This window comes from Pararge aegeria, chromosome 24 (assembly GCF_905163445.1).
Source record: "Pararge aegeria chromosome 24, ilParAegt1.1, whole genome shotgun sequence".
Classification (NCBI taxonomy): Eukaryota; Metazoa; Arthropoda; class Insecta; order Lepidoptera; family Nymphalidae; genus Pararge; species Pararge aegeria.
The window spans coordinates 3,065,055-3,083,896 of record NC_053203.1 but is presented as its reverse complement, the minus strand read 5'-3'; the positions used below and the strand labels follow the sequence as shown (position 1 = coordinate 3,083,896).

Below are 18,842 nucleotides of genomic sequence, written 5' to 3'. Positions count from 1 at the left end.
TAATAAAAATAGCAAGTATAAATAATAAATATAAATTTACTACGACAGTAGTAACACATCGCTAACTAGCCCTAAAGTAAGCGTATCTTGTGTTATGGGTACTAAGATGACTGATGAATATTTTTATGAATAGGATACTGAAAAACATCCATGTTCATCACACATGTTCCAGTTGTGGGAATTGAACCCACGGCCATGGATTCAGAAAGCAGGGTCACTGCCCACTGCGCCAATCGGCCGTCATTCGTTTTGTCTTAATATATTTATTTATTATTTACTATAATTACAACATTTAATATATTCATAAAAACATTCATCAGCTATCTTAGTACCCATAACACAAGCTATGCTAAGTGTTCCGGTACGTGGCCGCGTACGTACTAATTAGGGGTAAGATTTCATTATAACCGTTCATTCCCCAAAATAGCCCGCTACCATCTTAGTCTGCATCATCACTTAAAATCATGTGACACTTATGATAAAAGCAAAGATTAATTCACACTTTCACACCTATAATATAAGATTCGTATTTCCAATTACTGAGATGTCATATGCACTCGGCCAAAAAAACACGTGTCCGCTCCGCGAAAATGCCTCATATCTGTCACAATATCAACCCGCATTTACTTGACCCACTTGGCTCAAACCCCCTGGTCCATGTAAACGACTATCCATCACTCATCTAGGATTTCCGTAGTACACCTGGATGATGAATGTGGGCGTGTCGCCTGGAACTTTCCGTGTCAGTCGCACGTAGCAAATTATAAGAAGTTATCTGGCGAAGTAGCTATGCCAGGAAATTATAAATTACAATATCTACACCAGCATAATATATAAAAGTTTGTCCTACAAGCTAAACCTTAATCTTAGAGACTTTATTCAAACCTCCAACCCCCATTTCGAAGCCTAGCGGTGTATTTCCCTACTTAATATTATAAATATCAATGTAAGTTTGTTTGTTACACTTTCACGCAAAAACTACTTAACCGATCCTCATGAAACTTTGTACACATATTCTTGGAATTGTTAGAAATAATATAAGATACTTTTTATCCAAACATTAAGCTCGGTTCCTTTGGGAGAGGGGATGAAAGAGTTTGACGATTTTACACCATAACTCCGAAGAATTATAACCGATTTAAATAAGGTAAGGTAAGGGGCAATTTGGGAATTTATAATTTCTGAATTTTCTCTGGTCTGGACTTGTGGAAGGCTTTGGCCGTGGCTAGTTACCACCCTACCGACAAAGACTACCATAGGGGTATGACTACCATACTCCCTAACAGGTTAACCCGCTACCATCTTAGACTGCATTACTTGCCACCAGATGAGATTGCAATCGAGGGCTAACTTTTAGTGGAATAAAAAAAAAGATACATGCAACATACTAAATTCAAGAAACACTGTGAATATAATTCGACACGATCACAGAAATAATCGGGGTCGTCTATCCTAACTCTGCCGTGACCGGGCGGGCGGCGGCCAAGAATGTCGCATCAAAATTTATACATCCGCCCAGCGTCGGGACAGCTGCACGACGCTCCAGCGAAACGCGTTTACCTAACCCAGTGAACTACGACCTCGCTGGTGCAGCGGTGGCTTCTGTGGTTTTAAATTTAAGGTCCTGGGTTCGATCCGGGAATTTATTATTTGCGAATTTCTCTTATCTGGTACGGTGGGAAGCTTCGGCAGTAGTTACCACCCCACTGCCCGTGCGACAATTAGTGGCGTGGTAACTAACGGCGTTGGTGAACGCCCCTTTGAGCTGCAGTCTCTGATGCGAAAAAGAACTGCCTTGCAATCTTACACCGACATGGTGAACTCAATACTGAGTGGCCTCAATAATCAAAGCGATCAAGTGCGTACTGGCGGACTTTACACACCTTTGAGAACATAATCCAAAAGCAAATTAAAATGTTATTAGAGCGTAGGTAATCTAAGATATTAATTATATGTTTGAATGTTTTGTTTTTATTATTATTTTGAATTTGAATTTTTGGTTATTGTTATTATTGTTTTTTTTTTATTCTTTATTTTATATAGCTTATTTTTAATGTTTTAATTTAATTTAATTTGTTGTTATCATTACTCGTTCATACATTCTTTTAATAGCCCCGAGAAGACGCATTGGGCAACTGCAATGTCTTCACGGGGTGCGTTGCTAAATAAATAAAATAAATAAATAATGCATTATTTGCAGCCAGTTTGCGCAGTGGGCAGCGACCCTTCTTTCTGCATATAAGGCCGTTAGTTCGATTCCCACAACGTTTAGAACATTAGAGGTAAAATAAATACTGTCAACTGCTAAATGGAATGGGACGACTAACCGCCTGTTTGAGAAAAACTACTAAAGTGGAGTGATTTTTGATGCTTCAATGTTAGTCGCGTTCTCGGTTTCTGTGTGTTCTGAGTTCTGTTCCTTTAGCTTATACAAATAGAAATAGAAAATATTTATTAAAGTCAAAGTCAAAAATATCTTTATTCAAGTGCAAGCCCATAGGTGGCACTTTTGATGCGTACATTAGAATTACACGGTAGTGAGATGATGGCGATAACCACATTCGTAAACTTAAAACTAAAGCTACGAGGATTCCAAACGCGTCCTGGTCTAAGAAGAAGCCCACAACAAACTTAGCCGGGTGTTTTTTTTTGTTATCACCATCTCACAATGTAATTTAAAATTATTAGAAGAGCAACCTGGTTAGAGCAATAATTCACACCCAAGCTTTTTATCTTTTTTAAGACTTTTCTATAAGCTTTCGTTTAATACAAACTTTGAACTTTTTAAGGGTCATCTATTAGAAAAACTCGGTACATTAAATCTTTGGGATCCTGACCCCTAAACTAGGAAATCCCGTATCTTAGGGGCCAGTGCCTTCCCGAACATAGATTCAATCATTGAGATAATATATAGTGCACTTTAACAAAGGTAACTTTACAAAGGTGTGTTGAGTTCTCTAACGGTTAAGTGAGAATACCATGCTGACTGAAACGCGTGTGTCTGTAATAAATTACGTTTAACGTATAGTTTAAACTTACTAATACAACCTTATTAATCCTTAAATATTACATAAGGATTTAGGGAATTATAGAGAACTCTAAGGCATGCAGGTTTACTCATGATGTTTTCCTTTACCGTCGAGACAATTGATACTGACTTGCTTCAAAAGCACATTACTTACATAGATATTAAGTAAGAAAATAACAATAATAATATATAAATATATTCTCTACTCAACTTAAAGTTACCATGTAAAAGATTGTCTATAATACAAGTCTACGCCCCGACAGAAACATCAGACGAAGAAGAAATAAAAACCTTTTATAAAACTATAGACACAGCCATAGCCATAGCACACGAGGAATTTATTCTAATGGGAGACTTCAATGCAAAAATAGGAGAGCCACAAAGTGACGAATACACAATAATGGGGAACTATGGGTACGGAGTAAGAAACGATAGAGGGCAAAAACTTATAGATTTTGCAATGGAAAATAAGCTTGCAATTATAAATACCTTTTACAAGAAAAAAGCCAAAAGAAGATGGACTTGGCGCTTTCCAAACGGTCAAGTTAAAAACGAGATAGACTATGTACTGTCAAACTATCCGCAAATGTTTCAAAATGCAGAGACACTGAGCATAAACTACCCATCAGATCATAGGCCACTCAGAGCTCAAATATCGCTCTCAAAACCAATAAAGAGTAGACGAAAGTACGTAAGCAAGCTAAGTAGCATCCTCAAAGATGAACAAAAAATTAAATTATATAAAGAGAGGCTCCAAACTAGTTTATCTCTACTCGACGCAGGATCGAATGAATCAGTACAAACATACTATGATAAAATAATAACTTCTATCACCAAAAGTATGCAAGACATACATAGTTCAAACCATACGAAAAGAGACCGCAGCATACTAACGGAACACACAAGAATACTATTGTGCAGAAGACAAGAACTACAAAAAGCCAAAAACAAAACTCTGCCCATGAAAAACGAACTTAAGGCTCTATACAAATTATCAAGTAAATGCATAAAAAATGACTACAAGAAATACAGAACCGAAGTAATTAGTAAGTACCTAGAGCAAAAAGGAAGCCTAAAAAGAGGATACAAAGAGCTACGAACAAAGAAAACGTGGGTTGAAGGTTTAAAAGAGTCTGGTATAGTAACTTATAACCGTAAAGATATCATTAAAATTGCGACTGACTTCTACAAAACCTTATATAGCGCACCAAAAACGCAAAGCAGTTGCAGTCTGGATCTGAATGAATCCGTTGAATCCGAGGGACCACAACGCTCTATAAAGCCAGTACAAGCTATGGAAATTTTAGGAATTATAAACAAACTTAAACCTGAAAAATGCCCAGGGTCAGACAAAATTACAAACGATGCAATTAAAGCAGCCAGTATTATACTGGCTCTACCACTAGCAAAATTGTTTAATATGATACTTAAAACAACCCATACTCCATCACAATGGTCGGAATCTAATATTATCTTGCTCTACAAAAAAGGAGATCCTAAAGACATAGGCAATTACCGGCCCATTAGTCTACTACCAAGTATATATAAAATCTTCTCTACAATGTTAAATCAAAGAATAAGCGCAACCTTAGAACAACATCAACCCAAAGAACAAGCTGGTTTTTAGGAAAAAGTTCTCTACTCTGGACCATATACATGCTTTAGAGTTAGTAATAGAAAAATATCAAGAGCAGCAAAGACCTCTCTACATTGCATTTATTGACTACCAAAAAGCCTTCGATACTGTCTCACACGAATGTATATGGGAAACACTAAAAGCACAAAATGTAGAGATCCAATACATAATGATACTAAAAAATATATATGAAAACAGCACTAGTAGAGTAAAGCTAGAATCTATTGGACCAAGTTTTCCAGTGAGTAGAGGAGCTAGGCAAGGTGACCCTGTCACCCCAAAAATGTTTATTGCAATACTAGAATACATCATTAGAAAGCTAGATTGGAAAAATCAAGGCTTGTACATCCAAGGCAAATACTTGAACCACTTGAGATTTGCAGACGACGTAGTTTTGCTATCAGAAACGAGTACAGAACTTCAAAATATGATAGAATCCTTACACAAGGCTAGCATACAAGTAGGTCTACAAATGAATGTAACAAAAACGAAAGCCATGACCAATTACATAAGATCAGCTATAAAAATTGAAAATGACGAATTAGAATATGTCGAACAGTATAATTACTTAGGAAAATTAATTGGATTCAGTAGAGACAGAAACGATAAAGAAATTGCGAGAAGAATAAAAAATACGTGGAACAAATATTGGAGCTGCAAGGAGATATTTAAGAGTGATATACCTATAATACTTAAGAAGAAAGTTATGGAATCATGCCTTATTCCATGCCTGACATATGCATGCCAAACATGGAAATTTACAAATAAAACAAAAAACAATATAAATACATGTCAAAGAGGAATGGAACGGAGCATGCTAAACATTAAAAAGCTACACAAGATAAGACACACAAAAATAAGATCAGCCACGAAAATAATAGATGCACTAAGCTACGCAAAAAAACTAAAGTGGAAATGGGCGGGTCACGTGGCGCGCCTCACAGATCACAGGTGGACCAAAACAGTAACCACATGGAGAAGCCCACCAGGCAAGCGCAACAGAGGCAGACCGTGTACTCCATGGGATGATGACATTAAGAAAATCGCGGGTCCACAATGGATCCAAATAGCTCAGGATAGGGAAAGATGGCAAGTCTTGGAGGAGGCCTTCACCGAAGAGGGTTCCTGATACATAAAAATTATACATAAAGTAATAATAGTTGAATAATAGATTAAGTAGTACAAAAATCACTGTAGTTGTATAGTAGTTGTATAAGTTAAGTACAGGAAAGTTATAAGGCTTAAATAAATAAATAAATATAAATATATTACAACAATACACATAACGCCATCTAGCCCCAAAGTAAGCGTAACTTGTGTTATTAATATACATAAATACTTATTATATACACATTAACACCCAGACACTAAAAAAACATTCATGTTCATCACACAAACATTTTTCAGTTTTGGGAATAGAACCCACAGCTTCAGTTTCAGGAAGCTAACGATTGGCGCCAATCAGCCGCCAAAAATCGTAAGTAACTAAATTGAAATGTATGATATAATTAGACATAAACTCGGTTTAGTAATCACCGTTTCAGTGAGCGTCCGAGATAAATTACCTAATTACGTAACAAGCAAAGGTTGAAAGTAATCTCGAGAAAGTTTCGCAACGACAATATTATTTATATAAATTCTAAACTAATGCATGGAAATTTGGCTCAAACACCTAAAATTGTAACTCCAGTTCTCGCAACGAGCACAAGTGTTCATTTATAACACGCAATAAATAAAACCGGCCTTGATACAAATTATTTTAATAATTTGGATACCACGGTGACTGGATTCACTTCGGAACTTATCACTTTGAAAAAAACCTTACATAATCACGTCACGTTTTAAAAGTCTATACTAAAATTTAATGCTCAAGTTGTACAAATTTATTTCTATATTAAACTGCTTCGTTGGGGGCTTAGCACGACATTGGTTGCCTGGAAGAAATCGCTATGTAGCAATAAGGCCACCAAATTGCAGATCTTTAGAATTTTTATTAGCGTTTTTACCTAAACTTGGAGGAATTATCAATTTTATAAATTTACCAAATAAAAAAATAACCAAATAAATTGTACTCTCGTGCTATATCTATATTTCTGTAACTACTTTTTTTTTTTGGTGTACAATAAAAGTGTATTCATTCATTCATTCATGTTCAACTAAGAATGTCGAGGTCTTGGTTTCGGGTCAAGAATTGTAAGATATTAGATTTTTCTCTACTTTCACTTTGCGCCCGTAGGGTTGAATGAAATTGTTGGTTAAAACCTCCTAACCTCGAAATGCACGTTAAGCTATCACCGGCCTACTACAGGGCTTGGATCTCGTCCCACTATTAGAAGGATTTAGGCCGTAGTCTAACAGGCAGATTGGTGGACTCCACACGCCTTTAAGAACATTAGGTTAAACTCTCACGCATGCAGGTTTCCTCACGATGTTTTCGCACTGGACCTCTTCTCATTGTGGGAGGAGGCCCGTGCCTTGTAGAGGGCCGGTAATGGGTAGATTTCATGATAACGATGTTATGGCATACCTTGACATACCTGACATAAGAATTATATTTCAAAAGCAAAAGCGTGGTGTTTCAGTTTCTGTGTTAGGTTAAGGAGTGTAGTCTTAATAGATACGACATCGCCGATCCAAAATGCCCAGAGTCTGTGTCATTAAATAATACAGATGTTATTTTTGCTAAAAGGCCAAGCTGTTAGGGATATGGCGGTATATTAAACCCATAAATTGTTATCGGTTTCTACGCGACACCGTACCGGAACGTCAAATCTTAGCGGCACTCTTTGTCGGTATTAGCAAAAAATCCGAAATTAAAAATTCCCATATTTCCCCTTTCGAGTATCAAACCCGGGACCTCCCACTTAAATCCACAGCGCTTACCGCTGCGCTGGGGAGGTCTTCCAATTGATGGTTTATAAATAATAAAAGGAATGTATGAGACATCTCTTCATGCCCTCGTTTTTTTCATCAATGCCCCACTGATTGGCATAAGCCTAGATGGCTTCTTGGATAAAAGAGGAATTTAGAGCTTTAATTCACCACGCTACTTCTTTGAGGGTTGGCAGGCTCATACGACTACTATTACACGCTTCTGGTTATATCCTGGCATGAAGATTTGAGAATCTCTTCGTTATACAGGAATGGAATTCAATCCCTAATGAATGTATAACTATTAATAATTAATTTAATGAAGATTTTCTATTTAACCGCAATTGTATAATTATTATAGACAACCGTAGGTTACACCAGTAGTAGGCAATTAACATTTCCGTCACGATTCAAAAGATTTTTAAAACACTAAATATATTGAGATTTCAATGGTTTAAACATAACTTTTGCGCGTTATTTTTCGATATTTTAAAATGTTTAATATGATCAATTTATATTGTGTTAAAAATTACACTGTATGTATCTAATAGCTAGATAGAATGTACATACCACCTATGCATCTTAAAATTCTGAATGTTGAGAAGTTTAAATGTTCAAGAAGTCTTAAATTAATTAATGACCGCATTTTTTTCGAGATAGTTAAAATTTTTATTGTCTAATTATGTCAATTTGCCAGGTTCATTATTTTTGGTTTCATTGTTAAGAGGTTAAACTAAAAATTTTATCGTTATAACTTGTGTTCGTCTGCGTAGTGTTAGAAATGACACATAATTACGTCGCAGTGTTGTCATATTTATAGCATTCAATAAAACTGAAATTCAGCAGAAAAAATGTATATATACATTTATAAAAATTTATTGGTCTATTAAAATTCTCTTGAATTGCTATATATTATCATAATAAGCTTTTATAACAATTGATATACGACTCTTTCACACGAAGATAAATCTGTCGTAGCCAAGTTTTTAATGCTCGTAGCGTTTTCGTAGCAAACTTCACTCACCAACTACATTTTACTTTTACGCTTTTAAAAAGTTTCTATATCCTATGTCTTTATTTAAAAAAAGAACTATCTGAGTATGAAAAGTTGTGTGTTATCTGTGTGACGTATTTAAATAAAAAAAAGAATAATAATAATCTGTGAAATCGTACTCCCGCCATTCCAAACACGAACCGTATTTTAAATTTTACCGAACACTTTCACTGTCACTGGGCACTAATAAATTTTAAAATTTTATATTTCGAATGTATTCCAATGTCCAGAGGGTACCGCACAGCGGTGCGCGCGACTTTCGACTAGTCAGTCGACGTTCGACCGCGTAGTAACATGCAACTAAGTATTTATTTATATATTTTATTATAATTACGCTTATTTTCAACATTTCATTTCGGCACGAGTTATTTTCGGTGAAATATGTCTTTTGAGTGACGTGCTCGATTCACTTTGAGGTCCTTTGTGCTGTCGAGAGATAAGCTGATTGATACAGCGGTCATTTTTTATAAGATTCTTTGGATTATCGTATTTAAAATACGAAATTCAGAATTTTTATTCTACACAATCAAATGAACCTCGAATGCTTCGGCAATACCACAAGTTTTAATTTTTACACGATAAATTGTTGTCAAAACTGTTCCAATAATAATTTGGAAAACTGGTTTTTTAAAGGAATCCAGCGATAACCAATGTAATCTATCTTTTTGAGTAGGTATTCATTTATTTACATTTATAGTCTTTTTTTCGGCAAATAATATATCATGAAACAGCCTTGATAGCCTTGTGTCTAGTGATTCGGCCGCCCTCTCGGGGGGTCCGAGTTCAATTTCCTGGTACGCACCTCTAACTTTCGCAGTAATGTGCTTTTTTTTATAAATTGAGCAATTATAAGCCTGCATGCCTGAGTGTTCTCCATAACGTTCTCAAAGGCGTGTAAAGTTCACCAATCCGCGCTCGGCCAGCATGGTGGGCTGAGGCCTAAACCCTTCTCATTTTATCAGGCTCTAATAGGGTCTTATTAGGGACCTGTCATTTAGTTTGATAATGATTTTTATGGCATTACCATAAATCTTTGTTGCGACATCTATATGACTTTTAAATTGGCTATTAGAAAATCACTTGCTTTAACAGTGTAAGAAAATAACGTGTACAAGCCTGCAAGCCTGAGAGTTCTCCATAACGTTCTCAAAGGCGTGTAAAGTTCACCAATCACTCGGCCAGCATGGTGGGCTGAGGCCTAAACATTTTAATAGGAGACCCTATTATAGGCTCGTAATTTGGGTTCTTTAATGGACATCTATATGACGTTTAAATTGACCGTCACTTTGACATTGCGCAAGTGATAATTCGTAGGACCAAAGTGACTTTGTCATTGATTTTTAGAGTTCCGTAACTAGAAGGTTGGTCCATCCGTCTGTCTGTAAGCGGGCGGTATCTCATCGACCGTCATGTGTAGAGTTGATATTTGCCAAGTGGGTATTCTATTTGTGATTACCAGATCGGGCCGCAAGTTAGGTATAGGTTTTTTTGTGGCTGAGAAATTCTCAGTGAGAGGAATTTGCCGCTCCGCTCCGCATTGGAGCAGCGTGGTGGGTAACTACACAAACCTTTCAGTATCAGGAGAGCTTTAGTATTTATTTGTATGAATGGTGACGGCAGATCAAATACTAATACTTTAAAGGCATTTTTTAATGCCCATTTGTGACAACTGACATAAAAAAATATGACGACCATCCCTATCCCCATCCCCACTAACCCCACTAATATTATAAATGTCAATGTAAGTTTGTTTGTCACGCTTTCAAGCAAAAACTACTACTACGATCCTCATGAAACTTTGTATACATATTCTTGAAAGTGTTAGAAGTAATATAGGATACTTTTTATCCCGACATTAAGCTCAGTTCCTTTGGGGGTTGAGTGTTTGAGGATTTTACACGATAACTCCGACAAATTATAACCGATTTAAATAATTATTTTTATACTTTAGAGGTTATAATATGTGATTAATTTCGCCCAAACTGTGGTTCGAGATAGAGGACAGAACTCCGCAGCGGACAGCAGCAAACCCCTCATTTAAGGCTCAGCGATACTGAACACTTAAATTTTTTTTAGAACTACTACTAAATTTAATGCCACATCAAAAAACAAACGCAGACAAAGTCGCGGGCAACAGCTAGTAAAACATAAAATATCTGACGAATTTAATTAGGAGGTCCCGGGTATTTTTCCCGGGAATTTATAATTTCTGAATTTTCTCTGGTCTGGTCTAGTGGGAGGCTTTGGCCTTGGCTAGTTACCACCCAACCAACAAAGACGTGCCGCTTAGCGATTCAGTGCTCCGGTGCGATGTCGCGTAGCAACTGATTTTGGGACAATTCCGGACTCAGGTCAAGAAAGGTTTAAGTCCACCGTGCTTGCTAAGTGTGGAATGGTAGACTTAACACGCTTTCGAGAACCTTACAGATAACTCTAAGATGCGCGATGTTGTCATTTACCGTTAAATACATATGCTAAAACGCACATAACGCCGAAAAATCTGAGGTACGCTTGCCGGGCATCGAACTCCATCCCAATAACCTAACCACTATTCCTACGTGGTGGTTATTGTAAGAAACTATTGGATATGACTACCATACTCCCTGACAGGTTAGCCCGCTACCATGTTAGCCTGCATGATGCAGTCTAGACTTACCACCGGGCAGTGGCGTGCACAGGGTTTTTGACCAGGGTATGCATAAAGCAGGTACATGGCATAAAATGTGAAAATTCTTCTCTAATACGAGTTATATAAAATAATTTGGGTATGCAGTGCTTTTTTGCATGTGTGAAGTGCACGCCACTGCCACCGGGTGTGATTGCATTCAAGGGCTAATTTGTAGTGGAAATTAAAAAAAAAACCACTCGTCCTCTGGCCGTGTGTCGTACGAGGTGACTAAGGGAATATATAGTTATTCGCATGTATGTATTTTAATATTTGTACCACCAGCAGTCTATTCTCCTCTTCTTTTTTTTTTTCCTAATTCTAAGGTTGCCTGGCAGAGATCGCTATTAAGCGATAAGGCCGCCTTTTGTATTACTACTTCTTTCGATGTTTATTTTAAATATGTTAATGTTGTGGTATACAAATAAAGAGTTTAATAATAATAATATATACTGCGATCACGTCTGCAAGTCTGCCCAGCTTAGCGATTATGAGCAAAACCTTCCATCGCGAGACGCCTCTAGTCCAGCAGTACACTGTTCTAAACTGACTGTTGATGATGTATGGACGACGGACAAAGTTGTCGGCATAAGTAATACGCATTAATTTACCACACATTATTACCATTTTCCTCGATCAACGACACATTTTAATGTGTCGAAGGAAATGACATTGGATTTAAATAGGGCTGCCAACTTTTCAATTTAATCATTCTTTTATATCTGTAAAGTGAAATGCCGACTGAAACATGAATATTACAACATTCTTTGTATACTTACTACGACGGCCGACTGGCGCAGTGGGCAGCGACCCTGCTTTCTGAGTCCAAGGCCGTGGGTTCGATTCCCACAACTGGAAAATGTTTGTGTGATGAGCATAAGTGTTTTTTTAATTGTCTGGGTGTTTATATGTATTTTCTAAGTATTTATAATTCATAAAAAAATCATCAGACATCTTAGTACCCATAACACAAGCTACGCTTACTTTGGGGCTAGGTGGCGATGTGTGTACTGTCGTAAAACAAAAAACTTTGTATAAGTAGCTAAAGTTCACTAGTAATATCCACATCTTACTATAATAAGAAGTTAATATTAGATCTATCTTTACCTAAGTTCAAACACGATCGGACACGTTACTTCACGATTGATGAATTCCTTAACGACAAGGCTGGAAGCAGGCCACTCCGCTCTCATCTCTCACAAAACAGAAAAGTTCCTAAGATTGTTAAACTATAAAATGATGTTGGAAAAGAGCAATCTGCTGAGTTTCTTGCCGGCTCTTCTCAGTTTAATCTGCATTCCGAACCGGTGGTAGAGTCACTACAAATAGACTGACTTGACGTTTCAAAAGTGCTTATAAATTAGGCTGACTTGAAATAAATGAATTTTGAATTTTACTAGACACCGACTTATAAAGTTGTTGAAATATTTATTTTTTGCTTTTTAGTTGGTACACCTGCATGTACTATTCTGGTCGTTTTTTTTTGTTATTTATTTTATAGTTGTCTTTATTGTGTCTCATTTACAACGGATTCTTGTAATCTAAGGAACAGTAACAACTGTGTTAGTTAAAAACTGTGTTACAGGTATTAACGCCCACCTCCGGGTTTGCTATTGCCGGACGAAGCAAATGGCCCACTTGATGGTAAGTGCAAAACCATCGCCTATAAACAAGCTACACTTCACAGGGCATGCCAGGAGCACGTCCTGCACAACGTAGCGTAAGTGCTAAGCCTCATATGCAGCGGCGTGCATAGAGGGTATGCACAGGGTATGCAGATGATATAAAATGAAGAAAATCTCCAGTACGACTCATAAAAAGTGTGTGTCAGCTCCGAAGCACGACTGGAGTTTACTCCTTAAGTACGATTGTCGAAACATGCACAAAAAGAGCGCCGGGCGCCTTATATATGAATATAGATTCTTGAGGAGTAAACTCCAAAAAACTTAAGGATAGACATTGTAAGAGTTATAAAAAGCCAACCCGTAAGTATTTATAAGTCTTACATACACACCGGCAACCACGCCAGCTTCCATGCCGTTTAATACGAGCTCCCCACATTCTAACGTCATTCGGACGTGGGCTCATACCACGGCCGCACGCTTGCGGACTAATCACCGTCTGACACCCTGGCACTCCAATAATCACCTAAGACGATCTCAGGTTTGAGATTCCTTTGCTTTTTCGAGCCCTAGGGCTAAAAGCTACAACTTAGTCGTTGTTTTATTTCGAGGCTCGCCAACCCGCCCCGTTAAGCAGTTGAAATTCGTTATAGATAGCTGGTCAAATCCAATTGTCAATAGATGCCGTCTGTATGCTTTTTTTATTAACAATTGACGAACCAAGCAGATGGTCTACAGATTATGGTATACTGATTGTAAGTGGAAAACTATCTTTGTCGGCATCAGCATCCAGAACACTTCAATGCTTTGGCAGGAGAAAGAAGCATGGCGTAAGTATTCTCCGGACGAGCTCTGTCACTAAAAACTCTACTACTATTCGTCGAAGGTGAATACAATAAAAACATAATTGAAGTTAAACAAAAATTTATAATATCACTTGTTGCCCGCGACTTCGTATAAATTGATTTTGTTTTTTGATGTGGCATTAAATTTAGTAGTAGTTCTAAAAATTTTAAAGTATTCCGTATCGCTAAGCCATAAATGAGGGGTTTGATGCTGCCCGCTGAAAAGTTCTGTCCTCTATCTCCAACCACAGTTTGGACAAAATTAAACACATATTATAACCTCTACAGTACAAAAATAATTATTTAAATCGGTTATAATTTGTCGGAGTTATGGTGTAAAATCGTCAGACACTCATCCCCTCTCCCAAAGGAACCGAGCTTAATGTCGGGATAAAAAGTATCCTATATTACTTCTAACACTTCCAAGAATATGTGTACAAAGTTTCATGAGGATCGGTTAAGTAGTTTTTGCGTGATAGCGTAACAAACAAACTTACATTCACATTAATAATATTAGTGTGAATGTAAGTTTGTTTAGGGATTATGATTATAATATTATTAGTAGAATGAAAGTGATAACCCTAAGTTTTACACTGACTAATGATAGTTTATCTGACATCTTGGCTTAGATATAGGGTCGAAGCTATTTTCCACTCTGGAACTTGGAAAAACGCCCTTGGAAGAAACTCTAAAATATAATAGTTGTCACCTCATAGTACACCATGAATATATATCTTATTGACTCTAAAATTTTATTTATTTTATTACTGTGATATATTTTTATGTGATGTAATTTATATTTAATTTATGGTAATTGGAAATCGTTTGCGACTATAAACACTTCCTTTTAAAAATTCATTTTTTAAAGTGTAAATTATTGTTAATAAATTCTTATAATTTATTTTAAATTTAAATTTTCACGCTGTTAATTTTGCTACATTTTGCCTACTGTTTGTTGGGGTCCTAAGACCTTTTTATTCTGTGAGGAGACTCGTGCCCAGTAGTAAATAACTACTAGACCTAAGTTAGCAAAAATAATCTGAAGAAAGCTGTGTTAAATGTGTTCTCAGGGTTTTCTTAAAAAAATATCCGAATTGTTAAATAAAAATTACCAATTCAGATTCGAAATTTAACAATTTAAATTTAGAAAGAAAGAAAAAAAAAAAATTTTTTTTACATTCCGCCACACATTACAATATTCACGACACCACATATGTTATGTGTGTGACCGCGCTTTAGAAGTTCTAGTTGACTGAAAACTCGCAATTTGGCAACGTCAGAATAATTGAGTGCCTCTTAATTATTCAATGGCAATCTCAGAAGCCCAAAAGCCGAGGAATTTGATGTTAATGCCATGCGTCGTGCGTCCGACGGATCCGCATCGTCGTAAATTATTCGTCGAAATGCCTGAAATATCGCAAATCGCAATCACGCTTATAAATCGATGTTTACGCTGCCGGTTTTAGTATATCCATTTGGGACACTTCCAAAAACTGAGTTAATCTGTTTGTGACATATCGCTGTTTTTGTCTTTGAAAAAAAGTACATGGTTTAATTCGGTGGGAAATTTTTAACCCCCGAATCGAACTACAATGCCCCTGTGATGTTATCATCATATCAACCTATTACCAGGGCACGGGTCTTCTCCCACAATGAGACGGTTCTAGGCCGAAGTCCACGACGCTAGCCCAGTGCGGATTGGTGGTCTTCACTTACCTTTGAGAACATTATGGAGATCTCAGGCATGCAGGTTTCTTTACGATTTTTTCCTTCACCATTGAAGCAAGTGAAATTTAAGTTACTTAGAACGCATATAACTTAGAACAGTTAGAGATGCGTGCTGGGATTCGAACTGGGATTCGAAATTGAAGCCGAAGTCAAAGAAATTGTAACCACTGGGCTATCATCGATTCTTAACTTCGTTTTGTTAGACATTTAAACATTATTTTTTTTTTTTTATTTAATTTTTTTTTTTTTTTTTCGTTTTTTTTTTTTTTATTTTGGTTAGGCCGCGACTACTTTTTGGAAATAAAACTTCAAATTCATAAATAAAATAAAGTCAAATGCATCTTACAAACAAACTAATGCTGGTTTCAGGATGACGTCGTTTGACGAACCTCTAACGCAGCCGTAAGCGCTATGGTTTTAAGTGAGAGGCTCCGGGTTCGATTACAGGCTATCGCAATTTGGGATTAAATAATTTCTGAATTTTCTCTGGTCTGGTCTGGTGCGAGGGGCTAGTTACCAACCTACCGACACCGACGTTACGCTAAGCGATTTAGTGTTCCAGTGCGATGTCGCGTAGAAACCAATTAGGGGTATGTCTACCGTACTCCCAAACACGTTAACCCGCTACCATTTTACACTGCATCATCGCGTACCACAGGGTGAGTTACAGTTAAGGGCTAACATTTAGTGGAGAAAAAACACCTGTACCTTAGTAACTAAGGTACAGATGTTCTGCAAATATGCTTTGTTTATAGGTTTTTCACTAACCATCAGGTGCGTAAGCTGGTCAATAAGTATAATAAAAAAAAAAAATTAGTGTAATAGAAAAGTTTAAAAAAAAATCCAAAAAAAATAAACGAATACTTAACAAAAGAAATAATCTAAAACGAAATAAAAAAAAAAAAAGCATTCCCTGGCGCAACGCCAGTATTGTCCAAGCGCCGATGATATTTCAATCGTTTAATGTGTTTAAAAGGTTTATACAGATTAAGTCAACATAATTATTCAGGCTTCAGAATGGCAGTCGGAGAAAAATACACGAAAAATATTGCATTAACTTCACCACTTTTAATACCACTCGGTTTCAACAAATAACCAAACACTTGCATTGGGTTTCCAAATTTAGCAAGAATAAAATGTCTTAAACTAGCTGGTAATACAAGGGATATTTAATTATTTAGACCAAGTCTAGAAATTCAAAGGGGTAATTCCACAAGCGTTTTTTGTTTTTGAAGTTGTACTTTTGGCGCGTTAGGAACCTAAAATTATGAGAGTAAAATTTTTAAGATGCGCACACCGTCACAAAAAACCGACACCCTGAAGTTAGCTATAGTTAACCTTTTAGTTTTTCAAAAAAAGGTTTGACAGCACTGACGTTTTTGAATCGGACCGCGGGTCTAATACAAAATTTACGAAAAAAGTTTTTGATATTAGTTAGGTGTTTGACAGTGTACACTTGCAATTGTCAAAGGCTCGTTACGGTTATTTAATTTACAAAATTGTACAAAAATCTCAAATTTTAATGTTCAGTGAAACTTGGTTGTCCAATAGTGAAATGTGTAAACAAAAAAATAAATAATAAATAGAAAAAAGGTATTTAGTCTATTGTTTGTGTCGTTTTTTTCACCAAAAGTAGAATAAGGCGAAAGATAAAGTTTTTGTAAAGATTTTTATCTTGTTAGCCTAAGAAGTATAACTTCTGACGCGTGTACATAAGTACACAGTGACGTTTTTTTTTAATCCTCTACATTTTGGCCCTTGACTGCAATGTCACTTTTTTTTTGTCGTGGTGGAAAAGCTTTTTGCTACCTCCGACCCTTGGGCAGGACGGAGGTTATGTGGGATTCCCCCCCCTTAAGGGTGCATACCTAAACACAAGAGGGGCACTCTTGTTGGTTAGACGCCCGGGGAACCCGTTGTATACCTCCCGGAGGTCTACCACTCACCCAGACCGATAGCTAGGGCCCCCGCGCTAACGAGAAGGGGATCAGGACAGCTTTAAACAAACCCCCCCCCCCCCCCCCAACGGTAGAGAGGCTTGTATAGTGACGGGTAGATTGCGCAATAGCTATCCGTCGCCTCCCAGACTGCAATCTCACCAAGAAGTGATAATGTCTAAGATGGTAGCGGGTTAACCTATTAGGGAGTATAGCAGTCACATTCCTAATTGGTTTCTTCGCGACACCGCACCGGAATACGAAATCGTTTAGCGGCACGTCTCCGTCGGTGGGGTAGTGACTAGCCATTCAACCTATCACCGGCCCACTACAGGATACGGGTCCACCACGCTGGCCCAGTGCAGATTGGTGGGCTAGGCTACGCTTATTTATTACTGCTTCTTATTTTGAATACCCTGCAGCCGAATGAGCAGAAATGATGAACGGCACTGCATGGTGTACGATACATCACAGCATCAAAGAGACAGAAAATATTACACATGCAGTTTTTTCACCTCGCGTCTCTAATTCTCGCATGAAACAATATTTTTTCAGTATAATACATATTAAACTGATCGTGTCACATTTGGCAGTGGTTCAGGATACGAGAAACTGAATTCTCCGGACGTCACCGCGGCGTGAGTCACGAAGCCTAGCGCCATTTTTAAATAATTATGTGATCCATGAATTCGGAAAAAGTTAACGCTCGAAATACTTAAATACTAAATTTAATAATTTTGTTTAAATGCCTCGTTGCTTGATAATTAACCGATGCAGTAAGCGTTTTCGAATACAAGTTATGAAAACAACGGTTACTTCGGATAAAATTCCTTAGCTTGTGATCACAGTAAGATTGTAATCGTAGATTATGCATCAAGTAATGTTACATTGCATTTTACAGTCGAGGCGGTATTAGGAGCGCGAGCTGAAAGCGAAGGCGCTTAGAAAGCCGAGAGTGTAACAAGTGATTCTTTCTATATACGATGATATCATACGCGTTTCATGTGGCAATTTTCATCACACTTGCGGACAAAAATACAGGATAAACTTTTAAATACGTTTTCAGATAATAACTGACCCTGTTTAGCTGGTTGTGTACTGTATGAAAGTCTTCGTTTGATTCTCGGGTGACAACAAATTAGTCAGTGTGCCAGTGCAGTACCCATCCCTATGCATCAAAATGTTTAACCATAAGCTCTGGTTACCAAACTGTAATAATAATTTTCCTGGGTAGGTAGTGCTTTAGTGTTGTATGAAGTTCGCGCCAATGAATACATTTGACATCATCATCATTACAATTTAAACCCCACAAGCAGCCCACTACAGAAGGTTTCCTCTCAGAAAAAAACTTCATTCGTCTTTGAGAACTCATGCATGCAGGTTTCCTCAGGACGTTTATCTTCACCGTTCAAGCAAGTAATATTTAATTGCATAAAACGCACGTAACTTAGAATAG

At 37.2% G+C, this 18,842-nt stretch overlaps 1 protein-coding gene across 6 annotated transcripts in view; it reads right to left on the bottom strand.

The window, feature by feature from the left end:
* Nucleotides 1–18,842, bottom strand: part of LOC120634450 (filamin-A) — a 97,596-nt gene that overhangs the window by 52,491 nt on the left and 26,263 nt on the right. For 2 of the 6 annotated variants that reach the window (XM_039905022.1, XM_039905028.1), the window contains exon 1: nucleotides 8,709–8,862. The exons of 3 other annotated variants lie outside the window; for them this stretch is intronic. The gene's annotated coding sequence lies outside the window, so the exon portion shown is untranslated. Of the gene's footprint in view, nucleotides 1–8,708; nucleotides 8,863–18,842 lie in introns of those variants that run through there. One more of the 6 variants, XM_039905023.1, reaches the window with a different exon arrangement.